Source organism: Schistocerca serialis, chromosome 4 (assembly GCF_023864345.2).
Source record: "Schistocerca serialis cubense isolate TAMUIC-IGC-003099 chromosome 4, iqSchSeri2.2, whole genome shotgun sequence".
In the NCBI taxonomy this organism is placed as follows: Eukaryota; Metazoa; Arthropoda; class Insecta; order Orthoptera; family Acrididae; genus Schistocerca; species Schistocerca serialis.
The window spans coordinates 707,459,647-707,484,903 of NC_064641.1; the positions used below are offsets into that span (position 1 = coordinate 707,459,647).

A 25,257-nucleotide genomic window follows, 5' to 3' on the forward strand; every position below is an offset into this window, starting at 1 on the left:
ATTTTTGTTTCTCCATGCAGCAGTACATGAAAACTTTTGCCTATCACCATATTCTACAAAATTCAGTGTACAAGATTCTTCCCCCAAGCAAGTGGATTTCGTACAGTTCGACCTCATGGCGGGAGGACGATGACCTGCAAGACCCTGGGCTGCGAACCCCCCCATTGAAATGTTGCTCCAAAGCCTTCGGTCTGGCGTGCAGGGTGCATCTCAAACATGTTCTTGCAACTCACCGCGACAATCGTCATTTGTTTTTTCGAGATACTGAAAAATGAAGGGGGCACCCGGGATTGAACCGGGGACCTCTCGATCTGCAGTCGAATGCTCTACGATTTTTTTTTTTTTTTTTTGCCTCCCTTCTCCCCTCACAGCCCTTCCAAACGCTCACCTTGCTTTGCCTTCTTCGGCTAGCCTCTTTGCTTTTGTCGTTTTTATTATTATTATCATTGTTATTATGAGTCCAGCCTTCTACCAACCTTTTTTTTACTTTTTTTATTGTATGTACTTTTTTATGTTTTTGATGCCAAGTCCTCATTTTTCTTACTTTTTGCGAGTGCTCGGCCACTTTTTCTTGTTTTGTATTTTTTGTTTTATTTTATTTTTTTATTTTATTTTTATTTTTTTTTATTTTTTTTTATTTCGGCTTCTTAATTTTCTTTTTCTGTAAGCTGGATGTCTAAATTACCTTAGCTAACAGAAATGAGAAATAAATGTTTCTTCTTAATATTAATTAAAGGTAATGAATCTTCCTCTTGCTAATGGAAAGATAAGTATATTAAAATAAACTGATACGTGAAGTCTCTCATCTTCATAAGGAAAACATAAAATCTTGCAACCCCTTGAAGAACGTTTTATTTAGAACTTAAAACTTCTCCGCGTATGGCATAAGATAATTAAAAAAAAAAATACAATACATAAAACTTGATGTCTAATTTCTTCATGAGGATATAGTCCTGTGCGTCTTGCCACGGACTTGATTTCTTTTCTGCTGTGTCTCGTGAAAGGGTCGAAGACATTCCGGTTCCAGGTATCTGTAATCGTGCAAGGCTGACATCTCTGAATTCCGTACTAATCTTAATCTGTTATTGTTCTCTGTATAATTTTATTCCATGATTCTATATAGGAAGCATGCGTAATTTTTTTTGTAGTCTTTCGTCCGCATGAGATGATGGTGCTGAGTCGTTAGATACACCCAGTAATCTTCTTTGCTTTTATTTTCTGCCTTCAAGATATAGTGCACAGTGTGCCCTTTTAGCCAGTTAACAGCATTTCTTTTCGTATCAGGATATGGGACTGCGTCTGGAGTCAGAAAATCTGCGGCGGTGAAAACGGTTGGAGATGTTCTGTTAACGGTCGCTAATTTCTGCTTAACTATATCCCATATGTCTCTTACTCTTTCACACACGAATCGGTGTTCTTCAGTGTCAAGAAGGTTGCATGACGCACACAAGGGCGAATTCGTGAGATGTATAGCATGCAATTTGGAATTAGTTGATATTTTCCTGTTGACTGCATTATACCAAGTTGCTTTCACCTTAGAGGGTAAGTTCCGATCGTGGATATTTTTCCAAATTGCAGACCAATCGTTGTTGGGGTATTTTCTTTCAATAATATTTCCTCCCTTAGCTTCCATCAAATATGTATAGATGTCCGTTACTCTCGTCAACTGCTGTTCTGAGAGCCTCGAGGAGATATAACTGTACTCAACGAGAAAAGTTTTCAGGTGACAAAGACCAGCTGGTATATGCTTCACATCTATTGGCGGCTGCATGCTTGTTGGAGCAATTTCATTTAGCAAGTGGGCCGTTAAGCTGTCGGGCATCTGTTTCCATTGCTTGCACATTCGACACACATATAACGCTCGTGACCTGTAAATGACATCAACAAGGTTTAAACCTCCTTTCCTTGTTGGGAGTGTTAGTGTATTGAACTTCACTTTGAAAATGTTGCCTTGGCATACAAAACTTCCTATCGCGGATAAAATTCTTCTGGCTGTTTCTAATGGCATCGGAAAAGCTTGGACAACATAGTTAAGTTTGGATGTTATATACACATTTACTAGTTTGATTTTCTGTATCTCGTCCAGTTGCCTCATACTGTTTCCTTGTACAGATGCTCGTATGCTTGCAAGTAGTTTTTTATAATTGACGACAATAGTGTGTTGGATGTTGCTCCTAAATTCAATACCCAAACATTTCAATGTGGATACTTCCGTCAATTGTCCCCGATTTTGCATGGATATTCCTCTGCCTAGGTTCATGATGCCTGACTTCCTTTTATTTAGTTTGGCGCCAGAAGCAAGTTCATATGTGTGTACAATCTGAAGAGCTTTCGCCACTTCATCTTCATTTATAACCAGGACGCCCACATCATCTGCGTAGGCGTTGCACACTATTTTCTTGCCGTTTATACAGAATCCTTGCAGGTGATGCGTGAGTGTCGCGAGGAGAGGTTCTATTGCTATTGCGAAAAGGGCCATTGACATTGGGCAATCTTGACGTACGGATTCAGTCAATTCAATCTCTCTACTTAGTTGTCCGTTTATCATTATTCGTGCTACACTGTTTTTCAGAATTTGTTGAATAATCCTCACGAATCGTGGTGGGAATCCCATTACTTCCATGATACCAAGAAGATACTTATGATCGACCCTGTCAAACGCCTTCTCGAAGTCTAATGACACTAAAGCACATTTTATTCGGCATACATTTGCGGTTGATATTATATCCCTATATTCGCATATATTCTGATAGATGTTTCTGTCTTTGCCTACACATGTTTGGTACGTGCCAGTTACAGAGTTAATAACCATTTTTATTCTTCTTCTAATACGCGGGCCATAATTTTGTAATCACTGTTGAGTAATGTTACTGGGCGAAGGTTTTCAATCGCTTTGCTAAGTGAGTTTTTAGGAATTAGAACTATGATCCCTTCAGGAAATTCTTTGGGAGCGGCAACAGTGCCACTCATGATTTCGTTGTACATACATAGCAACTTGCTTTTCATTTGTGGCCAGAACACTTGGTAGAATTCCACGGGGATACCGTCAGGTCCTGGAGACTTATTTTTAGGACTCTGTGCTATTGCGTCTTTCAATTCGTCCTCTTCTATTTCGGCCATGAGATTTTCTACTTGCTCTGTACTAATTCGTCCTGATACGTTTCTAACAAGATCACGCCGCGCCTCGGCGACGGTAGGTTTGGTGGATATCATATCTGAGATATATTTATGAACAGCGTTTTGAATTTCATGCTGTTTTGTGTGCCTGGTCCCATCAGGTAACTTAACTTCTGTCAGTATTTTTCTGTTTCCTCTCTTATTCTCACGCATTACATGGTACATAGCCGTTTCTTCCCCTTCTACAATGTTGTGTAGTCTCGCTCTGACTTTAAAACCTTCTGACTATCGCCGCTTCAGCGCCAAAAGTTTTGCTTTGACTTTCTGAATCCGGCTAAAGTTCTCCATTAATCGTGTGTCCAAGGTGTACAGGTCTCTAAGGCAGCTAAAATAAAATTCAGTCGTCTTTTTAATCCAGAAACTTTTCTGTCGCGAGTAATCCATCAGCATTCTTCTTATTTTAGGCTTCGCACATTGTAACCACCAAGCTATGGCAGAACTGTATCGCGGGAATCGTTTCTCGCATTCTTGCCACACATTAGTAAATGCTACGCGACATTCCTCATCTTGGAGATGTGTAATGTTGAGTTTCCATATGCCCCTCGCTCGGTAAGTCTCTTGTTTTTCCAAATTTACTGTGGTGATGTACGCGGCATGGTCAGAAAACATAGTGGGCCAGACCTCAGACTGGAGTACATGGTTCTTAAGGTTGGACGACACGTAAATTCTGTCTAGCCTGCTTGCTGAGTGACTGTTAAAATATGTGAAACCGGCCTGTGCGCCATGGGTATGTTCCCAGGTATCGGTTAACTGCATTTGGTGGACTATTCTTTCCAGTTCTACGGACTTGTTGAAATTCGGTGTCTGGTCTTTCGGGCTAAGTACAGAATTAAAATCGCCGGTTAGGATTATATAATCTTGACGTGTACCGAAGAGATGAACGATTTCCCTTCTAAAAAATTCCGCTCTAGCACGCCTGTTATTGTTGCCTGACGGTGCATAAACGTTGATGATGCGGGCATTGTTAACAGTCACTGCAACCCCTCTGCTGTTTTCAAGTTTTGCTATTTGTGTGACACGGATGCCTTCTTTCGTGAGAATTGCGGTTCCCAGCTCTGCACCGTAACCGGGGTTTATTGTGGCGTTGTATCCACGTATCTTCTCTAATTTAATATCTGTTACTTCCTGTAACAGTAGTATATCAACGTCAGCAGCGTATAGAAAGTCTTGCAGATGTTGTAAATGCAGGGAGGAGCGTATCTTATTAATGTTCAACGTAGCGATTTTGTAGGCTTGCGCTGCGTTCATATTGCCCTATTCAGTACCGAAGTCAGTATTCGTCATACGAAGTGCTGTCGGAGGAAAATCCTTTTTCACATGTATGTTCCGGCAATGATGTATTCATCGCCTTCAGTTGATCTCTTGGGGCAGAAGTCTGTTCCGTTCCTCCAGTTTCGTTCAATTCTTCATCTTGATGCATTTCATCCGATTCATCAGCCCAGGTTTTGTGTTGATTAGCATTCGATGTCTCTTTTTCTGCATTTCTAATATCAGGGAAAATCTTGTCTGCATCGAAATTTACTATCAGCTTCAACCTCTCGTTTGACGACTGCTCCGTTGACATGGGGCATGGTGTATTTGATTTGGCTTGCAAGGGGTCAGGTGCCTGCATACTCAGTTTGTTGCTAATCTGCTTTGCTTTTTCTCGCAAAGGGGGTGCCAGTTGTTCAGCTCCCTTGTGAGCTAGTCTCCTCTTTTTATGTTTCCTTGGAGGACTGACTCTTGGGGAGGTTTCATCGTTTTCCATTACATCTTGGGTTTCTTGCGCTCGGTCTTGTTCTCTGGCAAGTGATGGGTTGGTTTCCTTGTGGTTTTCTGGAGACTGCTCATTCTGAAGGACTATAACCGGTTCAGGAGTTTGTTCTATTTGAACAGAGATATTTTGTTCTTTTTCTTGACTCTTTGGCTGTGTTGTCACCGTCGAGTCGCTAACTTCCATTATCACTTCACTGTCGCGAGCTGCATCATCCTGGGTAGCGTCCCGAGTAGCGTCAGGAGCGTCACGCGTATGGAGTTGTCCTGCGGCTGCCGCTACGTAAGTTAAAGGCAACGTTGACATGGCCGGGGGTCTCACTGCTTCGCCCGCAGGTAGCTGGGCCACTCGGCGTTGTATACACTGCGAGCGGACATGGCCTGTGCCGCCGCAAGACGCGCAGGTTCTTGGCTGCCCATCGTATATGACTATAGCCCGATAACCACAAACATTTATATACGAGGGTATGTGCTTGTGTAAATCCACTCGCAGTTGCCTGATGCCATTCAAGACGGGGAACTTGTGAGCAGGAGACCACTTTTCTGCAAAGTTGCTAATTATTCTCCCATAAGGAGCTATCACGGAATTGATCTGCTCAGCGGTGATTTCAAATGGTAGCTCAAAGATACGGACAGTTCTTAATCCAAAGCCAGCATGCGTAACACGAACTTCACTAACATTGCCATCGTGATGTTTGAACTTAAATGTTCCACCACTAGATTCAACAATTTTGTCACACAATTCCGTGTTCTTAAGCTTGACATACACAATACTACTCACAATTGAAAGGTGAATACCTATAATATCATCAAACGAAATTTTCACAGATTCTTCTAACCATGTCTCAATTTCGAACGAATTCGGTCTCTGCCCTTTCTGGTCAAAAACAAATTTCAATGTGTCTCTTCTATTAGGCTGATCCATCTCTCCTTCTAGTATGAATCCATCAAGAGTCTCAAATAACGCAGTAACTACTGCAACAGGCGCTTGACTTACCGAGCGGAGCGCAGCAGACCGCAGCGCACAGCACACGCCGGAGGTCCGCACACCACGGCCATTAAAAGCCGACTGCGGCTACGACTGAGCTATACCCCCTTTCACGATCTTTCTGTTCCCATAACTTAACGAAAAATATTATACTCTGCCTGGCTAAAGACGTCTAATCGAGCAAAATATTGTGTAATCATTATCTCTCAGTTATATATTAGCGTTAAACGATATAAATATCAAAAATACTAGACACTTCGCGCCTGGAGAAAGTGCGAGTCGGCGCCTTCACCTTAATGTCAGATCGCGAAAATTGCACTAGTAGCTTTTTTCGAGCAAGTTCTGTTCGTCCGTTCTCCGTAATCGTTTGGTATCTGATTAAACTGACATACTCGCCTATGGCTTTCGTAAAACGAAAATTTCATTGTGACCCCTACGTGATTTGAACACGCAACCTTCTGATCTGGAGTCAGACGCGCTACCGTTGCGCCACGGAGTCGACGCTGCTTAGGTCTTCTCGTGAATAGGTTCCTCGAACACTTACTGTACCGTTCAAACCTAAGAAATAATGACAGTAGGATCCACGAGACACTCGTCCCAGATGACTTGCTCTGGCGGGGGTGTAACTCAGTGGTAGAGCGTCTGCTTCGCATGCAGAAAGTCCTGGGTTCAAATCCCAGCTCCTCCAATTTTTGTTTCTCCGTGCAGCAGCACATGAAAACTTTTGCCTATCACCATATTCTACAAAATTCAGTGTACAAGATTCTTCCCCCAAGCAAGTGGATTTCGTACAGTTCGACCTCATGGCGGGAGGACGATGACCTGCAAGACCCTGGGCTGCGAACCCCCCCATTGAAATGTTGCTCCAAAGCCTTCGGTCTGGCGTGCAGGGTGCATCTGAAACATGTATTTGCAACTCACCGCGACAATCGTCATTTGTTTTTTCGAGATACTGAAAAATGAAGGGGGCACCCGGGATTGAACCGGGGACCTCTCGATCTGCAGTCGAATGCTCTACGACTTTTTTTTTTTTTTTTTTTTTTTTTTTTTTTGGCCTCCTTTCCTCCCCTTCAGCCCGACCTGACGCTCACCAAAATCGCCTTCCACGGCGTCGGCTTCTTCTGCCTTGAATGTTAGTTATGGATTTTCTCTTTTTTATCGTAGATAATGGTTCCTTGCCAATTAAAACCAATAAACTCCATCCGAGAGAAATAAAATGGTGCCGTGAAGGCGAAGACATCGGAGTGCAAGTGAAAAATAATGTTCTCCAGTAAAGAATAGTATGACCAAGCGTCTTGTTGGATCAATGAACCTCTTTTGTTCCATAAGATCAAGATTCTGTCTTGTGAAATTAAAGCGGCTCTCCGCCGGCTGAAAAAAAAAAAAAAAAAAAAAGATGCATTCAAAATTAATAAATCAAAGAAAGATAAATTGGTTAATGTGGTAGTACTGGACTCTGAGTGTCCACGGTGGGAATGTCGCGTGGTGACTGCTTCAAGGTTTGTCTTCTCGTGAAGTAGATATCTCATTGTTCGTGTCGGATCTTGACACTTTCACTCCTACAGTTTCTCCAAGGGTGTTACCCCAAAGTGTCGTCTCATAACTTTGATGCAGTCACTCGCGAAATGCGGCCGTGCCGTCGTGGGCCTGTTCGTAAACGTGCAATCCGAGGGGTGCTCACATACCCATCACCATAATTTGTAACATATTTCCATACGTGTCTGCATAATCCCTGTGTCGCATGATCAGTGCATGTTGATGTTCCAAGTACGCCAGGTAGTCATCAAGTGTAGCACGACGATTGTTGATGATAAAGGCAATGGTGTGGCCTAACATCCATATGGCCGCGTTGTGTTTCCTGCGTGGATATCGTATTTTTTGCGGACGGAGCAATTCCATTGGATCCACGTTTTGTGGTACAGTACGGTCGATGATTGCTAAGTTGCTCCGCATATGAGCGACGATCGGCCCTGCGGTACTACAGGTTAACCGGTGGGCCATCGTGTCCACATAGCCGCATAAGTCGCAGTTCGGTGTGGGGCTTAGGTGGATCTTGTGCAATTTTTCATTGGTAGGCACCTTGTCATTGATAACTAAGTACCATGCGGATGCGACCCTTGAAGGCAATACGTGGCTATGGACAGTTCTCCAGACTGTATTCCACTGGATTTGCGGGTATTTTTGTGTTATTCTGTTGGTTCTGCCGTCGGTTGTAAGGAAGCTATATATCTTGGTGTTGGTATACGGTGGATGGATGCCCTCTGCGTAACGTATGTAACTAAATTCACTGTAATATAGTCGGATGTGGCGAAAGGTCATCGGTATCGTGGCCTCATTGATAGGTGGACTTAGACTGCATGGCCTCCAGCTTGAGAGGATGGTCCTCGTGAAACTCGATGTGTCTTGCTTAACAATTTTCTTCATGCGGTTAATTAATAATGTCCGGCATTTGTGTTTGGTACTAATGAGACCAAGTCCCCCTCTCGACGATGGTAGGGTTAATGTTTCAAAGCTGACTTTAAATATATGTCTCCGCAGCACGTACCAACAGAATGCTTTTTGTATACTGGTTGCGAGGTGATCGGAAACCGGTAAAATTTGAGCTAAATAATACATACGGCTCGCTATAGATATGCGAACTGTATGAACTTTCTGCAAGAGATCCAGTTCCCTATCAGAATAAATACAGGTTGTTGCTCGAACCTTGTGCAACATATCTGTCCAGTTTTTGGTGGCCATAACATCAGGGACCGCACACCAATAAACGCCAAGCGATTTGTGTTGGTCTTTCGTTGCACACCAATCGATATGGGTGACATCACCGATTCCGCACCCGACGTGTAGCAACGTCGTTTTCCTTTTGTTGAGCTTCGCGCCGGTGACCGCATTGAAGGTGTTGACAATGTGTCCTATCTCCAGGAGATTAGCCTCTGAAGTTACACCTAAGCAGACGTCATCAGCGTAAGCAATGCATGCCATCTTCTGCATGCCAATGGGGATTCCTCTGGACCTCTGATTTATGGTCATAAGCAGAGGCTCGACAGCGATGGCATACAACGCCATCGATAACGGGCATCCTTGTCGGATTGATCGTCTGATCGTTATTGTGTCCGTTAAGTGACCATTGACAGTTACACGAGACGTGGCGTTGGAAATTAATTGATGTAGCAGAGTGACGAAACGGCAGCCAAAACCCATCTTCAGCAGTGCCTTAGTCAGGTATTCGTGACTGATGCGGTCATACGCTTTTTCAAAATCGAGAAAAAGCAATGCCCCAGGCTCTTGAGTGTGCGCTAATGTGCATATCACTTCCCTGAGATCGCAGGCAGCTGATATTATGCTTCGGCCAGGTACCGCTCCATATTGATGGTTTCCAAGGAGTTTGTTCAGTACCGGTTGCATGCGCTGCTGCACTGCCCTCGTTATGATTTTAAAGTCCGAGTTGAGTAGCGTAATCGGTCTGAGACCTTGGATCTTCCGACTGTTGCCTGGTTTTGGCAAAAGTACAATAAAGCCTTCCCTCAATTCGTTAGGAACAGAATCGAGTCTCCGCATCTCATTAGCTATTTGGAGAAACGTTGGAGCCAGGATGTCCCAATAGTGCTGATAAAATTCTGCGCCGGACCGTCGGGGCCAGGGGATTTCCGTTCTGCAGCGCTGAAGACCGCCTGTTTTAAGTCTTCTGCACTGAAAGCCGCCTCTATAGTTTCAATGTCCTCGTGTGATAAGACAGAAGGGATGTCCCTGAGGACTTCGTCGCAGAGTGCGTCGTCAACTTCTTGTCTGTTATACAGGTCACTGAAGTGGCGGTATACATGCAAGGCGATGTCCCGTTGTTTAGTAAAGACAGTTCCCGCTCCATCTTCCACTTCTTCAATTAACTTGGCTTTCTCTCGCCGCAGAGTGCGTAAGGTATGGTATAGGGAAGCCGTCTCATCTACCGCGATATCCTTGGGCTGTGACCTACGTATGGTGACTTCCATTTGCTGGCGATAGAGAGTCATAATCTTAGCTTTATATTTCTTGATGCGGCAGTAAGTGTCAACGGCTGTAATGTCAGCGCCGTGGTATAATTCCCGAAGACCAGAAAAATAAAATTCTATTGTCTGCCTATGCCAGTACGACTTCTGATACGCATAGCGTTTAATCGTTGTCCGAAGTTTAGGTTTTGCACTATGGAGCCACCATTCGGTGATAGACCTATACCTGATTTGCGTGCGCTGTAGTTGCCCCCATACCTGTGTTATCTCTTCGTCCAGCTCTCTGTCTTGCAACAGGCCAACATTCAGTTTCCAATAACCCCTCCCACGAGTTACTTGTGGGCGTTGGAGGTTTACATAGCAATGGTGTACACTATGGTCTGAAAAGCTGACGGGGGCGATATCACTGTTGGCTACCCTACGACCAAGAGCGGGGGAGACATAAATCCGGTCGATCCTGCTGGCAGAATTACTGGTAATGTGCGTGTATGCTACGCGATCGCCGTGTATAAGTTCCCAGCTGTCTAGTAGTTTCAGTCCTTGCACAAGACAGTCGAGCTCTGTGCACTTATTAAAGTTGGGCGTTTGATACTTTGGTGAAAGAACGCAGTTAAAATCTCCGCCTACAATACAGTTCTCAGCATGTCTACCAATTAAAAAGGGGATATCGTTTTTATAAAAAGAGGACCGTTCCTGTCGGCGGTTGCTGCCGGATGGTGCATATAAGTTGACAATCTTAATGCCGTTAACTATACATGCGATGCCTCTGCCATTAATGAGCCGTACTACATTTGAGTGGGGGATGCCATCTCGTAATAAAATTGCGGTCCCAGTATGGTCTTCTTTGCTAATATTTACTATAGTGGTAAAACCAGCTACTGTCGGTTCCACGCAAACTTCCTGTAGTAACCCAATGTCCACGTTCGTTCGGCGGATGAAGTCGGTAAACGCACGAAGTTTTACATCGGTCTGGATTCTGTTCATGTTAATGGTCGTCAGATTATACGTAAAGATTTCAGTCATTGAGGCAGAAAATGCGCAAGCTGGGAAAGACCATCACCTCTATGCATACACATACACACACCACTACAGCACTAAAAACACCTATAAGGGGCCCTCGTTGCGGTCTGTCTCATCGTCCGAACCCCACGAAGGTCCCGGAGGCTGCTGCCGGCCGTCGTCAGATTCCATAGGCTCTACTCCGTCGGATGGGAGCGATTCTGGAGCAGCAGATTGGCTGGTTTTTTAATTTTGCAGCCACCTGTTGCGCCACGGGCTTCAACTGTTTTGCAGTCTGTGTAGCACCGTCGCGAGCAACGCGAGGTTTCTTTTTATCAGGTGACACTCTGCGTTTGGCATCTTTTGGTGCATCGCAATCCGCCTTTTTAGCTTTCCGGGAACCTGAAGCTGCATGCGGTAGGTTGGTATTTAATTGGCTATCAGGGCAATCTGCAATAACTGTGACAGTTTCAGCAGGCTGTAATGTCACCTGTCGGGTGTTCACGGGGTCGGAATGCCAAGGGTCACATGAAGGAATGTCGGTGACGGAGCGGATGTTGTCCGACAGCTCAAGGGAAGTGTCTTCTTTCGCCGTTGCGGGTTCATCTACATTTGTGGGAGGGATAGATTCCTTAGCAGCTTCGCCCTCGACAGAACTTTGGTCAGGAATGATGGGAGATTCCGTGTTGATATTATGACCTGCCGGAGCGTCGGACATTTCCACGTCACCGGAATGTGTGACGGCAGATGTGTCGTGCGCGGCACTGTACATCGCGGCATCAGCAGAGCTCGCGAAAAGGCCGGCACCGGTAAACAAGCGGCTGGCAACGGTGGCGTACTGTGCACGCGGCTGGCCGTCCGGCCCTGTCTCGGCCGGCAACTGCACAGGGCTCCTGCGCGGACATTGAGCTCTGAGGTGGCCGAACATGTTACAAACAGAGCATGTGCAAGGTTGCCCTTCATAAACAACTAGACCTTTAAAACCGCACATATGAACGAAAGACGGAATGTGAGTTTCTAAGTCAATCCTGACAGTTCTGACCCCGTTGTCAACTTTATAGTACATATTGCCACCCCAACGGTCGGCGGTGACTGAGTACACGGTACCGTACTTGGATAGGGCCTCCTTGATGTACTTAAAGTCAAGTTCAAAGGGTAGCAAGTGCACTTTAACTGTCCGAAGTCCTAGTCCGGCGTAAGTAATGGCAACACGACTCACCTCGCCAGTGCTGGACTTGTATTCGGCGACCCCGTTCGTAGTGGCCATAATCCTCTGGCAGATATCGTCGTTTTTAAATTTAACGTAGAAAACGTTGCTCAAAAAATCATATCCCATGCCAAGGCAGTCTTCTGCAGGTACTTTAAACGTGTCACGAAACCAATCATCAAACTCGTAAACCTTAGGACGCACGACATCGAAACTAAAGCTGAACTTTAAAGTGTACTTCCTTAAATGAGACTCCATTATGCACGAATACTAACGACTCACAAAGCGCAGCATGTAAACACACGCGAGCGTAAACGCCGAGCACGCTGCGCTGCTGCGTCCGACCGCTAAGGCGGCTCGGAAGCGACTGGCGACTGAGCTATACCCCCTTTCCCGATCTTTCTGTTCCCATAACTTAAGGAAAAGTATTATACTCTGCCTGGCTAAAGACGTCTAATCGAGCAAAATATTGCGTAATCATTATCTCTCAGTTATATATTAGCGTTAAACGATATAAATATCAAAAATACTAGACACTTCGCGCCTGGAGAACGTGCGAGTCGGCGCCTTCACCTTAATGTCAGAACGCGAAAATTGCACTAGTAGCTTTTTTCAAGCAAGTTCTGTTCGTCCGTTCTCCGTAATCGTTTGGTATCTGATTAAACTGACATACTCGCCTATGGCTTTCGTAAACGAAAATTTCATTGTGACCCCGACGTGATTTGAACACGCAACCTTCTGATCTGGAGTCAGACGCGCTGCCGTTGCGCCACGGAGTCGACGCTGCTTAGGTCTTGTCATGAATAGGTTCCTCCAACACTTACTGTACCGTTCAAACCTAAGAAATAATGACAGTAGGATCCACGAGACACTCGTCCCAGATGTACTTGCTCTGGCGGGGGTGTAACTCAGTGGTCGCAGTTGCGCTTCAGCTGTGCTACCGTGTGGACGTGTGTACTGCTGCGCTCCGATTGTGTTGTTTACATCCGTGTTCTGCTGTTGTCTCCTTTGCTGTCTGTTCGTTCATCTTCGTGTTTGTGTATCTTCGTTAGTGTTTGGCTGTTCATCACCGTTCTGTCACTCGCCGGAATTTCGGTTTTTTAACCGGAGTTTCCTCCCTGTTCTGAATCATGTCTACGAATGTCAGGAAAAACACACTGGTCTTCGCTATCGACAAGGAAACCCGTCATATCCAGCCAACGTCACTGGAAATACACGATTGGATTACTGAGGTAATTGGTGTCAACTCTGATTCCGTCCATACAATGCAGTTAGACAATGATAAATACTGTATTTTTGTTAAGTTTGAGAGCTCGGTGACGATAGATAGACTTTTAGCAAAGTGGGGTAGTGAAGTAGAATTCATTCACAGAGACGGCTCGAAGAGCAAAGTTCGGATCTGGCGAGCTGATATTGTTTACACTACCGTTCGCGTGCTTAACTTACCTATTGAAATTGATAATGATTTAATTAAGGATGCGCTTTGCAAGTATGGTGACTTGAAATCTGTTAATAATGAACGTTGGTCTCGTCACTACAAACTGCAGTGTTTTAACGGAATTCGATCTGTGGAGATGGACATCAAGACCAATATTCCGTCTCATATATTTGTAAATGGCTACAGGGCGCAAATTGTGTATTCAGGTCAAGTTCCGACCTGTCATGTTTGTAATGAGTCTGGCCACTTTAGACAGGATTGTCCGCGGCGGGTTTTTGTATTGAAAAGCAATCTAACGCAACGCCAGAAACTTACCCTAAACGATGTCTTGCCAAATAATGTATCTGTCCCGTTGGGTGTGGATACTGCCCAAGCAAACCACTCTGATTTATCCGTAAATGATATTACTCAATTTCCATGTTTAGAGAAAAAGGCTGATGTTGACAACCCCGCATCCTCCGAATTGCAGACAAAAAAACGGCCCCATGAGATAACTGATAGCTGTTCTGACGACGAGTTGTCTGACAAATCTCACTCCGCACGCAAACAAAAACAATGCGAGGAGGAAGTAATGCCACAACTCCAGGAAATGCAGATGGAAGCTTGTAAACAATCAGAACGTAAACAATTGGTGGGAAACTGCGAAACCGGGGATGTTTCTAGCAATAACCGCGAAACATCAGGAGGGGACACAGTTTGCAAAGACGAGCAGCCTCCTGACAGTCACGAGAAACAATTAGTGTGTCTGGCTCAACCCTCTGTAACGGCTAGTGCTTCCCCGAAGGGTACTGACCACACGACAGGCCTAAGCAGTACAGGCCGTGTCGTACAGTTGGACGACCCGACGGGATCGGCGTCACAACCGACCACCACAAAACCCGTCACAGAGCCTTCGGATGCTCCACGAAGGAAGTTAAAGCCACAACCGAATGTCAATGCTCCTCGTAATCAAGCGAAGTTAAAGAGCGTGAAAAGTGACACGAAACCCCAAAATGTGCGTTACGAAACTGTCAGGCACGGGTCATTGAAAGAATCTCCTGAGGAACTTCCTGATAATCAATCTTCTACTGATTCAGGAGGGAAATCTCAAACCTAGACTGCACTAATACTGTAATTAGCAACCTCTCAATGGAAAGTTCTGTTCTGTCTAAATTTTCTGTGTCTCCTCAGTAATAATTTAGTCGCATGTTATTTACTCACTGTCCTAACATCCAACGAGTAATAACGCAATGACCCAGTGTTATACTATTGCTACTGTCAATATTAATAAAATACGGTCGGCATTGAAAATAGCAGCGCTAAAAGAATTTTTATATGACTCGGGAACTGATATAGCCCTGCTGCAGGAAGTTGTCACGTCGGATTTAAATATTCCCGGGTATGTTGCTCACCTAAATGTCTCCCACGAAACTAGCGTGGGGACAGCTTTTTTAATCCGGGATGGGATTCCAGTAACGGAAGTAGAACGACTGGAATCTGGAAGGGGAATAGGGCTCAAGATTTATGACGTGTCCCTTATTAACTTGTATGCCCCTTCCGGCAGCTCACATAGATCTGACAGAACACGATTTTTTAAAGACGAGGCAATATACTTATTACGAAAAAACCCCAGTCACCTTATAATGGGGGGTGATTTTAATTGCGTCCTCAACAGGAAAGATCAGAGTCCAAATTTTAATTATTCTGCTGAATTAAAACATCTCGTCACTAGCTTAAAGCTAAAGGATACTTGGGAACGCAAACACCCTGCTGTTGTCGAGTACACTTATGCAACTTCCAATGCATGCAGCAGAATCGACAGATTCTACATTACCGACAATCTCGAAACGGCTTTATTGAAAACAGAAACGATTCCTGTCTACTTTTCGGACCATTCCGGTGTGTTGGCCTGTATAAATTTACAAGCGCAGCCAATACGCCGCTTCAAAAACCAGTGGAATTTAAATGTCTCGCTGTTACAAGACCGTGAATTAGAAGATCAGATAAAAGACGCATGGGCGTTATGCCTGCGTGCTCTTCCTAGATACGCGACTACCGTTGAATGGTGGACAAAAATGACAAAGCCGAAACTTAGAAAGACGATAATGCAATATAGCTTTCAGAGGGCCAGAGATCTTAAGAACACTATAGAGTTCTATTACTCAGTACTCAGAGAGCTCTATGGTCAAACATCTGGTTCACATCTTCGCCTGACAGATATCAAAAAAAATTAAGGCTAAATTACTCAGCATTAAGAGGCATCAACTGGAAGGACTTAAAATAAAATCCAAGGCGAAATCTGTCTCAGAGGACGAAACAACTTCCCTATACCACCTTCTGAAGCACGCTCAAAACAGAAGAACAATGCTTATCGACGAATTACGGACGACGAATGGTACAAGTCTTAGGACACAGAAAGAGATTTTGAATGAGATCTATCGCTACTTCGATAACTTATATTCCGAAAATTCCAGCTGCGAGGAATCTATTGATGATTTCCTCGATTTTCTTGTGCCACAGCTGACGGATGATGACAACGTTACCTTCCTGTCGCACGTCTGTAATGAGGACGTTTATGTGACTCTGTGTACCTCCCCTCTGAAATAATCCCCAGGTCCTGATGGTCTACCCGCAGAATTTTATGTCCACTATTGGCCGATAGTGGGAGGGACAATTACAGCGATTGTAAATGAAGTTCTTCAGGGCGCAATGATACCCTCTGAATTTAAAGAAAGTAAAATAGTCCTTATCCCCAAAACTAAAGGACACAAAGATCTTACTAACTTCCGACCGATTTCTTTGCTCAATGCGGACTATAAAATAATAGCCAGAATTCTCAACAAGAAAATTTCATCCTTAGCAAGTAGACTGATTAGTCCGTATCAGCACTGCATTGCAGGTAAAACTCTGTTTCACAATTTAGCGGAATTTCGGGATATAATTGCAATCACTTCCGTCACTAACATCAAATGTGCCCTGGTTTTCCTGGATTTTCATAAAGCATTCGATCTCGTGAATCATATCTACCTTTTCAAGACGTTAAAAAAGCTCGGTTTCCAGGAACGAGCCTTAAACGTAATAAAAAACGTGGCAATAAACGCATGCATAGCAGTTAACAGTCAGGCTACGAGAAAATTCCAAATACGACGCGGTGTTCCTCAGGGAAGCCCCCTTTCTATGTCACTATTTGCCATTTCACTGGACCCATTTCTTAAACGTATTCACGATAAATTAACAGGTATAACACTGTCAGGGTGCATAACAGCTATAAAAGCTTATGCTGATGATGTAGGCGTCATAATCAGAAATAATGACGATGTAGCTACGTTAGCTGCAGTGATTCAGACTTACTGCAGTGCGTCTGGGGCAAATTCAAATGAAAAGAAAAGCAAAATTTTACATCTTAGGGGTTTTGAGCACATAAACGTAGAGTGGGCAAAGCTGGTCAGGCAGCATACGACGCTTGGTGTCACATTGACCGCATGCCCAATGAAAATGACTGCGTTGAATTGGAAAGCTGCGGCACGGAAAGTGCAGGGTGCTATAATGGAAAATTTATCACGGAATATGAATCAGATTCAGAGGATTAAGTACATCAACACGTGTATCTTAGCTACAGCATACCACACTGCTCAGCTCTTTCCACTACCCAAAATGATAGCCAAGAACATAACGTCCAGAATCACAAATTTTCTGTGGAAAGGAGAACTGTTTCGAGTAACCGCCAAAGTGGCTACCTTGCATCCCCGAAATGGTGGTTTAGGTCTCATCAATATTACCAACAAAGCCTCTGCACTCTTCGTCAAAAGGCAACTAACTATCATTAGAGAAGTACCGGAAAGTATTTCAAGCCGACTTTTTGAAATTCTAAAACCTCGCAGCCTGCAGCCTCCTATTGATGTGCAAAAAATTAACAATCGTCTCCAGGACGTGCGAGCCTTTTATATTGAACTTAGCTACTTGAGGGACGAAGTTACACGGCTACGTCAGCTAACGTCAAGAGATATTATGCGGGTCTGGGAGACGTGTGAAGGAAAGAATAAAGTAGAGAGACAGTTTCCTCACATACACTGGACTGCTATCTGGCAAAACATCAATTTAAAAGTTTTATCTTCTGACATAAGAACAGCATGGTACAAAGCCGTTAATAATATCATTAGCACCAACGAAAGATTATATGAAATTGGCCTCAGTGACACCAATCTATGTCAACGATGTCGACTAGTGGACACAATTATCCATCGATACACTTGTGGCGGCAATATACATATCTGGAATTGGCTCAAAGTGCAAATAGCTCTCATTACAAGGTCTTCACCTCAGTACATCTCGCTGTCAGTGCTGCACAGACCACAAGACCGTTATTTTCCAGAGACGAAGAATAATGCCGTCTATTGGCTCCTAGGAAATTATGTAACTTACGTAACTCATGACGCTGGAACTGACACCGTTACAGATTTCAAGATATACTTACAGTGCAAATACCACAAAATACGTACGTATGCAGACCACAAGAAGAAATATGGTAATATGCTACAAATTATATTTGATAGAATGGGGATAGGTTAAAAACCATCAACCTAAAGCACACAGTATTGAGTGACTACATTACTATGTGCAGAATTATTGTCTGTTTCATTTCTTATACTTTCATTTTTGTTGATTTTCCACTATGACAAAATGGTCAAAAACGACAACAAATAAAAAAAAATTTAAAAAAATTAAACAATAAATGAAGGCAGGAACAACAAGTAGAAGATTGAGTTATATTTTTCATTTTATGCACATGGAGAGCCATTACTTATTTCACGAACGAATTCCTTTCATTAATCATGATAATATCAAAAACCATAAAAAAGAGGAAACACAAATTTAAAAAAAAAATTAAAAAGAAAAAAAAATTAACAAAAAAAAAAATTTGCTAAAGTGGGCAGTTCTATTTTTGGATCATAGTAGCGACAAGCTCGAAAATCAGTGATGGGTATGGTGGAGACATTGTGGCCAGGCCTCAGATTATTCTTGACCCCTGCCCACTTTGCCTCCCTCAGCCTATTACTTATATAAAAAAAAAGAGAAAAAAAAAAGAAAAAAAAAAGTGGTAGAGTGTCTGCTTCGCATGCAGAAAGTCCTGGGTTCAAATCCCAGCTCCTCCAATTTTTGTTTCTCCGTGCAGCAGTACAAGAAAACTTTTGCCTATCACCATATTCTACAATATTCAGTGTACAAGATTCTTCCCCCAAGCAAGTGGATTTCGTACAGTTCGACCTCATGGCGGGAGGACGATGACCTGCAAGACCCTGGGCTGCGATCCCCCCCATTGAAATGTTGCTCCAAAGCCTTCGGTATGGCGTGCAGGGTGCATCTGAAACATGTATTTGCAACTCACCGCGACAATCGTCATTTGTTTTTTCGAGATACTGAAAAATGAAGGGGGCACCCGGGATTGAACCGGGGACCTCTCGATCTTCAGTCGAATGCTGTACGACTTTTTTTTTCTTTTTTTTTTTTCTTTTTTTTTTTTGCGGAAAGCACACACGCACAGCGAAGTCCCGAGAACACGTGACAATCCTGGTTTTTTTTTTTTTAATTTTTTTTTCTGCATCCTAAGCAGGAATCATACCCCTTTTTTTTATCTATGACTTTTTTCCTTTTTTTTATTTTATTTTTTTTTTATTTGCCACAACGCAATGTCCTAACCACTTTTTTTTTTTTTATTTTATTACGAGCGGGGCAGGCACATGGCGGCAAGGAGGGCAGGGGTCAATTAGTCCGAGGCCTGGCCACGGTGCCGCCCTCATACCCGCCATCACTCACATTGATTGTAAAGGAACATTGATTTTTTTTAATTTTTTTATTTATTTATTTTATTTATTTATTTATTTATTTATTTATTATTCCTTTTTTTTTTTGGAAAAGCATCAATATGGGATTGGAGCCAGCTCATTCGGTTGATACATAAACGGGTGAAGGTTTTAGAGCTCGAACTGCTATCCAATACCTGTGCTATTGAATGCAATATGAAGCATATTACCGTACTTGCGACGGTGATCCGCGTAGTTTCTAATTTTAGTATATTCCGTTTCCATGTGTAACTGAAACTCGCTGTAATCTTCGCCCGTCAGCCGATTGAAGCCATGACTTGTATATTGGCCCAACAGCCACATGACGGCATTATTTTTAGTTGGCGGAAAATATTTGACGTCTTGTCTGTGCAGTAAGTTCGTGTCGATGTTATTTTCCGAAGTCCTAGTTATAAGGGCGACTTTTTGACGAACCCATTGCCAATTGCGCATGCGGTGACTGCAAGTATATCTGTGGGGAACAGTATCCACTTGGTGACAATCTGGACAATGGGCTGTGTCGCTTAGCCCAATCGCATGCAGGCGCTCATTTGTGCTAATAATGTTGTTAACCGTTTTGTACCATGTCGACCTGACCAAGGACGGAAGTACACTGCTGCTGATGTTCGCCCACAGGACATCCCAATTGACTCCAGTGTGCTTTTGTTCGATTTTGTTCTTGCCCTCATATTGTTTCCTGTGCTCCAGAATGTCCTTGGCAGTTAAGGGTCGATGTTGGGGAAGGATCTCGCTCAAGTAGCTCTTTTCCAGATAATATGTGCGGATGTGGGAGAGCTGGTAGTCGATCGTCTGCACATTGATCGGCGGTTCTACGCTTTTCGGCGCGACTGCCTCAAACAACTTTGCCGTAAGGGTGTCAGAGTAGTTTTGGATTAAGGATGTCATCCGTTTAATGTACAAAGCCATTGCTTTGGCGTTCAGATCGGTCAGACCCATACCGCCATGCAGAGGGTCGAGGGTCACAGTCTTCATGTCAACTCGAAATATTTCCCCCCGCCACAGAAAATTGGTCAACTTGCTCATTATCTGTTTGGCTATGACAGTAGGGATTGGAAAGACCTGTGCCACATAATATGCTCGCGACAGGATACATGTATTTATAAATTTAACTCTCTGAATTTGGTCCATACTGCGATAAACGTTATCGATTAAAGCACCCTTGACTTTGAACGAGACATCCCGCCAATTTGCCGTTATCATTCTTTGTGGAGGGACCGTCAGTATCGTCCCAAGAGATTTGTGTGCCGTAACATGGGTAGCCCATTCTAGGCCGACATCGTCAAGTCCCCTTATACGTAGAAATTTGCTTTTAGTTTCATTCATTTTTGCGCCAGAAGCGGAACAATAGCTTCTGAGGTCTGCCTCCAGTTGAATCACGTCATCCCTGTTCCTCACGACGATGCCGACATCATCAGCATATGCCCCAACTGCAGTTTTCTTCCCGGCGATCGTTATGCCCGTCATGTGCTCTTGTACTAGCCGCAGCAATGGTTCTAGTGAGATGACAAAGAGCAACATGGAAAGGGGGCTTCCTTGGGGGACACCCCTTGCGATGGTAATTGGTCTTGTGAGCTGGCAGTTGACGGAGATCGTGGCGGCCAGACCAGTGATCATATTGCGCACGACAGCGATGGAGTCATGCCCGAAGCCCATCCTCCGCATCGTTTCGAAGAGGTATTTATGGCTGACACTATCAAATGCTTTATAAAAGTCGACAAAAAGGAGGCCGCAATTAATGGTGCTGGCAGACGACAGAGCGACGATATCTCTATATTGTGCTGTAGTCTGAAATATTGATCGCCTATAAGCACAAGTTTGCTGTTGCCCAATTATGTTTGCGGTCAACGGCATCATTCGATTGTTTAAAGCTCTCGCGATAATCTTATAATCTGAATTAAGAAGAGAAATCGGCCGGAAGTTGTTAATCTTTTTACATCCCTTATTTTTAGGAATCAACACGATTTTACATTCTTTAAGTTCTAATGGTACAAACTTTCCCCGCAGTACGTCGTTAACGGCTTGTGTCAACTTATCACCTATGATACTCCAATATCGTTGATAAAATTCAACCGGAAGGCCATCAGGGCCCGGCGATTTACATTTAGGGGAGCCACGAATTATTTCAAGAACTTCATCCGGACTAAAAGCTGAAAATAAGCTAGCGTTGTCGTCGGCAGTAATTGTGGAGGTTGTAAACGCAAATAACTCATCCAAAACGTCCTCTTGCGTTGCTTCTGCCTCATACAGGGCACTGTAATACCTGTGGATTTCTCTGATTATCTCGTTTTGCACAGTGAGGACAGTACCGTTTTCTAATTTAAGTTCGTCCATGAATATCCGTCGTCGGTTCTTGCGATGTTTAATCAGATGATATAACGCAGCCGTTTCTTCCTCGCTAACAGATCTGGCTTTTGACTTAAGTTTAAGACCCTCCAGTTGTTTTCTCTTTAAGCTTAATAATGTCGCTTTAATTTTCTTGATGTCGGACAAGCGCCTGTCTGAGCCATCTGCCTGATCATACAAATCCCTTAAGACCATGTAGTAAAATTCCATTGTACGGTGAACTGCCCGAGATCTCTCTATACTATAAGATATAATTACTTTCCGTAATTTGCGCTTCGCCTTGCGGGTCCACCACTCCAAAACACTCGGAAAGTTGTGTACAGAGCGCAAGCAAAATTCCCAAGCTGTCTTTAATTCGACCTCGAGCTCGTCGTCTGTTAAAAGGCCGACATTCATGCTCCACTGATTCCTAAACCAGTGAGTGGGTTGCCGGTCTAAGTTGATGCAGGCACTCACACTACAGTGATCAGAGAAGCTGACTGGAGTGATTTCCACTTGTAGCAAACTCCTCACTATGTGACTTGACATATAGATTCTATCAATCCTGCTACTGGAATTATGTGAAATGTGCGTGTATTTCACAAGCGTGGGATACTTAACTTCCCACGCGTCCCTCAGTTTCATTTGGGAGACAAGAAAGTTTAATTCAGGGGAATAATTAAAATTGGGGGACTGATCTTTATGGTGCAATACACAATTAAAATCGCCTGCAATGATCAAGTTTGGAGAGTCTCTCCGCAGTAAGTAAATGATATCCTCCTTAAAAAACTTCGATCTGTCAGCGCGCCGAGTACTTCCAGATGGTGCATACAGATTGATTACACTGACGCCCATGATATTCACGCCTATGCCCCGTCCAGAGTCTAACTTTTCGACATCGGTTAGAGGTATTCCTTCCCTGACTAAAATCGCTGTGCCAGCACTGAATTCAGGAGCGAAATTGATTATTGCAACATAGCCGGGAATGTTAAGCTGCCATGTTGCAACCTCTTGTAAAAGGGCAATATCTGTACCAGAGTCAAACAAAAATTGTTTTAATAAAGCAAGTTTTAACTCTGACGTAATCCTATTGATATTAAGGGAAGTGATAGTATAGGCCTGTAGCATATAGATAATGAGATGTAAAAGTGTAACAAAACGATGGCATCGAGCTCAAGAGTGCCGGCTGCCGAATTAAAAAAGGTATAATGCGAGCAGCCATGGGAGGATTATTGGATCAAGAAGCGAAATAAAAACCATAACAAGTGATACACTACGAATCATAGGCCGGTTGTAGCAAAAACGACACAGTGAATGCTGCGAACCATAACCGGGTAAAAGGACAGAAAAAACACGAAGAAGCTTTGCAACCTTAGGCGACAGCATGGAACAAACTTTGTACCAACGGAATTACTACTGTGGAGGATGGCTTCGCCGAGTTCTTTGCTGTTGTCATCACCGGATCGTTCCCTCACAATTTCATAACTAATATTTCGGGGTACTACATCCGCTTGCGAGGAAGTGGAATTTCCCTTGTTGCGAGGAGCGGAGAGATTTGGCTGTGGATTGAGCCTTCGTCGTGTGGCGTTTTGAGGTCCCGAAGTTTTTGTGGATTCTTTGAGACGCGGTCGTGTCGTTGTCGCAGCACTGCCGCCGGCAGCTGGCAGGTTGGTAAACACTTTCACTTGTTTACTTCCGCCCGAAGCTTGTTGTCGGGCGTCAGCTGTAGCGCGTTGTTGACACAACACTTCCTCACTGTGTGCGCGTTGTAGCGGCTGTTGTCCTTCGGGCGCGGCACTCAAAATTGGAGGTTCCTGTTCATGACCCGGCGTCTCAGAATTCGGCATCCCCTCAAGTCCATCCGCACTGGCTTCAAAATCGACCCGCATAACATCATCTGGTACTAAATCCTCCGCGATTGATGGTTTTGGTTTCCGGGCTGCAGGAGTCGTGTGAGATACTTCCTCATCTGAATGCTCATCACTACGTTCCAGCGGCCGTTTCTTTTGCTGAGATTCACTTTCAAGACAAACTGGCGCAGCAGTTTGCCGTCCTACGAGTGGTGGAAACGCATCAGCGGTTATGGGCGGAGTCTCGGAGGTAGTTGCCTGGGGAGCATCAACATCAGGGTGCGCAAAAGAACCAGAAGTTTCTACTGCCATTACCTCGTTAAGTGTTAATCTACGCCGCGGCTGGAGATTATTTTTTAAGACAAAAACTCGGCGGGGGCAGTCCTGGCGAAGATGGCCTAGGTCATTGCAGATATGGCAGGTGGGGGCTTGACCAGAATATATAATGTGAGCCTTATAACCATCAACTGTGATGTGAGAAGGAATGTTCATTTTTACTTCCATGTCCACAGATCTAATCCCATTGAAACATTGTAATTTGTAGCGAGACGATCACTTTTCGTTGACAATTACTTTAACCTCACCATACTTAGAAAGTGCATCTTTAATTTTAGCGTTGTCAATCTCTATGGGCAAGTTAAGGACTCGAACTGTCTGAATCGAGGTATCGGCACGTGTTACAGTAACCATACTAGTGGTGCCGTCGCGATGAACAAAAGGGACTTGTTTGCCGATTTTTTCAAGAAGTCGATCAACTGCTACTGGACTGAGAAACTTGACAAACACGCAATAACGATCAGAATCTGACTGGGTGGTGTGCACAGAATCAGAAGCGATGCATATTACCTCGGTTAGCCAGTCATGAATCTCGAGGGCGGTCGGTTGAACTCGGCGGGTATCCTTGTCAAAGCCAAAAACCAGGGTGTTTTTCCGGATGGTGGTAGACATGGCGCTGCAGCTGTATGGAATCCGGTCAAGCCCGAATTCCGTACAAGAACGGCAATTTGCTGACGAAAAGGACGACCACAAAACAAAAAAAACAAAAAAAAAGTACAATGCACGTGAATCACTCAGTACACAGAAACACACGGCGGCAAACAGTAAACACTGGCAACGACACCGACGACGCGGAGCATCCAGCTAACACGTCCGACCGTGGCGACAGCGAAAGCCGGAATGCGACTGAGCTATACCCCCTTCCTGGGTTCAAATCCCAGCTCCTCCAATTTTTGTTTCTCCGTGCAGCAGTACAAGAAAACTTTTGCCTCTCACCATATTCTACAAAATTCAGTGTACAAGATTCTTCCTCCAAGCAAGTGGATTTCGTACAGTTCGACCTCATGGCGGGAGGACGATGACCTGCAAGACCCTGGGCTGCGATCCCCCCCATTGAAATGTTGCTCCAAAGCCTTCGGTATGGCGTGCAGGGTGCATCTCAAACATGTATTTGCAACTCACCGCGACAATCGTCATTTGTTTTTTCGAGATACTGAAAAATGAAGGGGGCACCCGGGATTGAACCGGGGACCTCTCGATCTGCAGTCGAATGCTCTACGACTTTTTTTTTTTTTTTTTTTTTTTTATATAAGTAATAGGCTGAGGGAGGCAAAGTGGGCAGGGGTCAAGAATAATCTGAGGCCTGGCCACAATGTCTCCACCATACCCATCACTGATTTTCGAGCTTGTCGCTACTATGATCCAAAA

At 44.1% G+C, this 25,257-nt stretch overlaps 3 non-coding genes across 3 annotated transcripts; 1 reads left to right on the forward strand and 2 right to left on the reverse strand.

Moving 5' to 3' along the window:
- Positions 1 to 6,344: 6,344 nt before the first annotated feature.
- Positions 6,345 to 6,416, reverse strand: Trnaw-cca (transfer RNA tryptophan (anticodon CCA)). The gene has a single exon. It is a non-coding gene; the product is annotated as a tRNA-Trp (tRNA).
- Positions 6,417 to 6,533: 117 nt separating this feature from the next.
- Positions 6,534 to 6,605, forward strand: Trnaa-cgc (transfer RNA alanine (anticodon CGC)). The gene has a single exon. It is a non-coding gene; the product is annotated as a tRNA-Ala (tRNA).
- Positions 6,606 to 12,810: 6,205 nt separating this feature from the next.
- On the reverse strand, positions 12,811 to 12,882 carry Trnaw-cca (transfer RNA tryptophan (anticodon CCA)). Its single transcript has one exon. It is a non-coding gene; the product is annotated as a tRNA-Trp (tRNA).
- Positions 12,883 to 25,257: the final 12,375 nt, after the last annotated feature.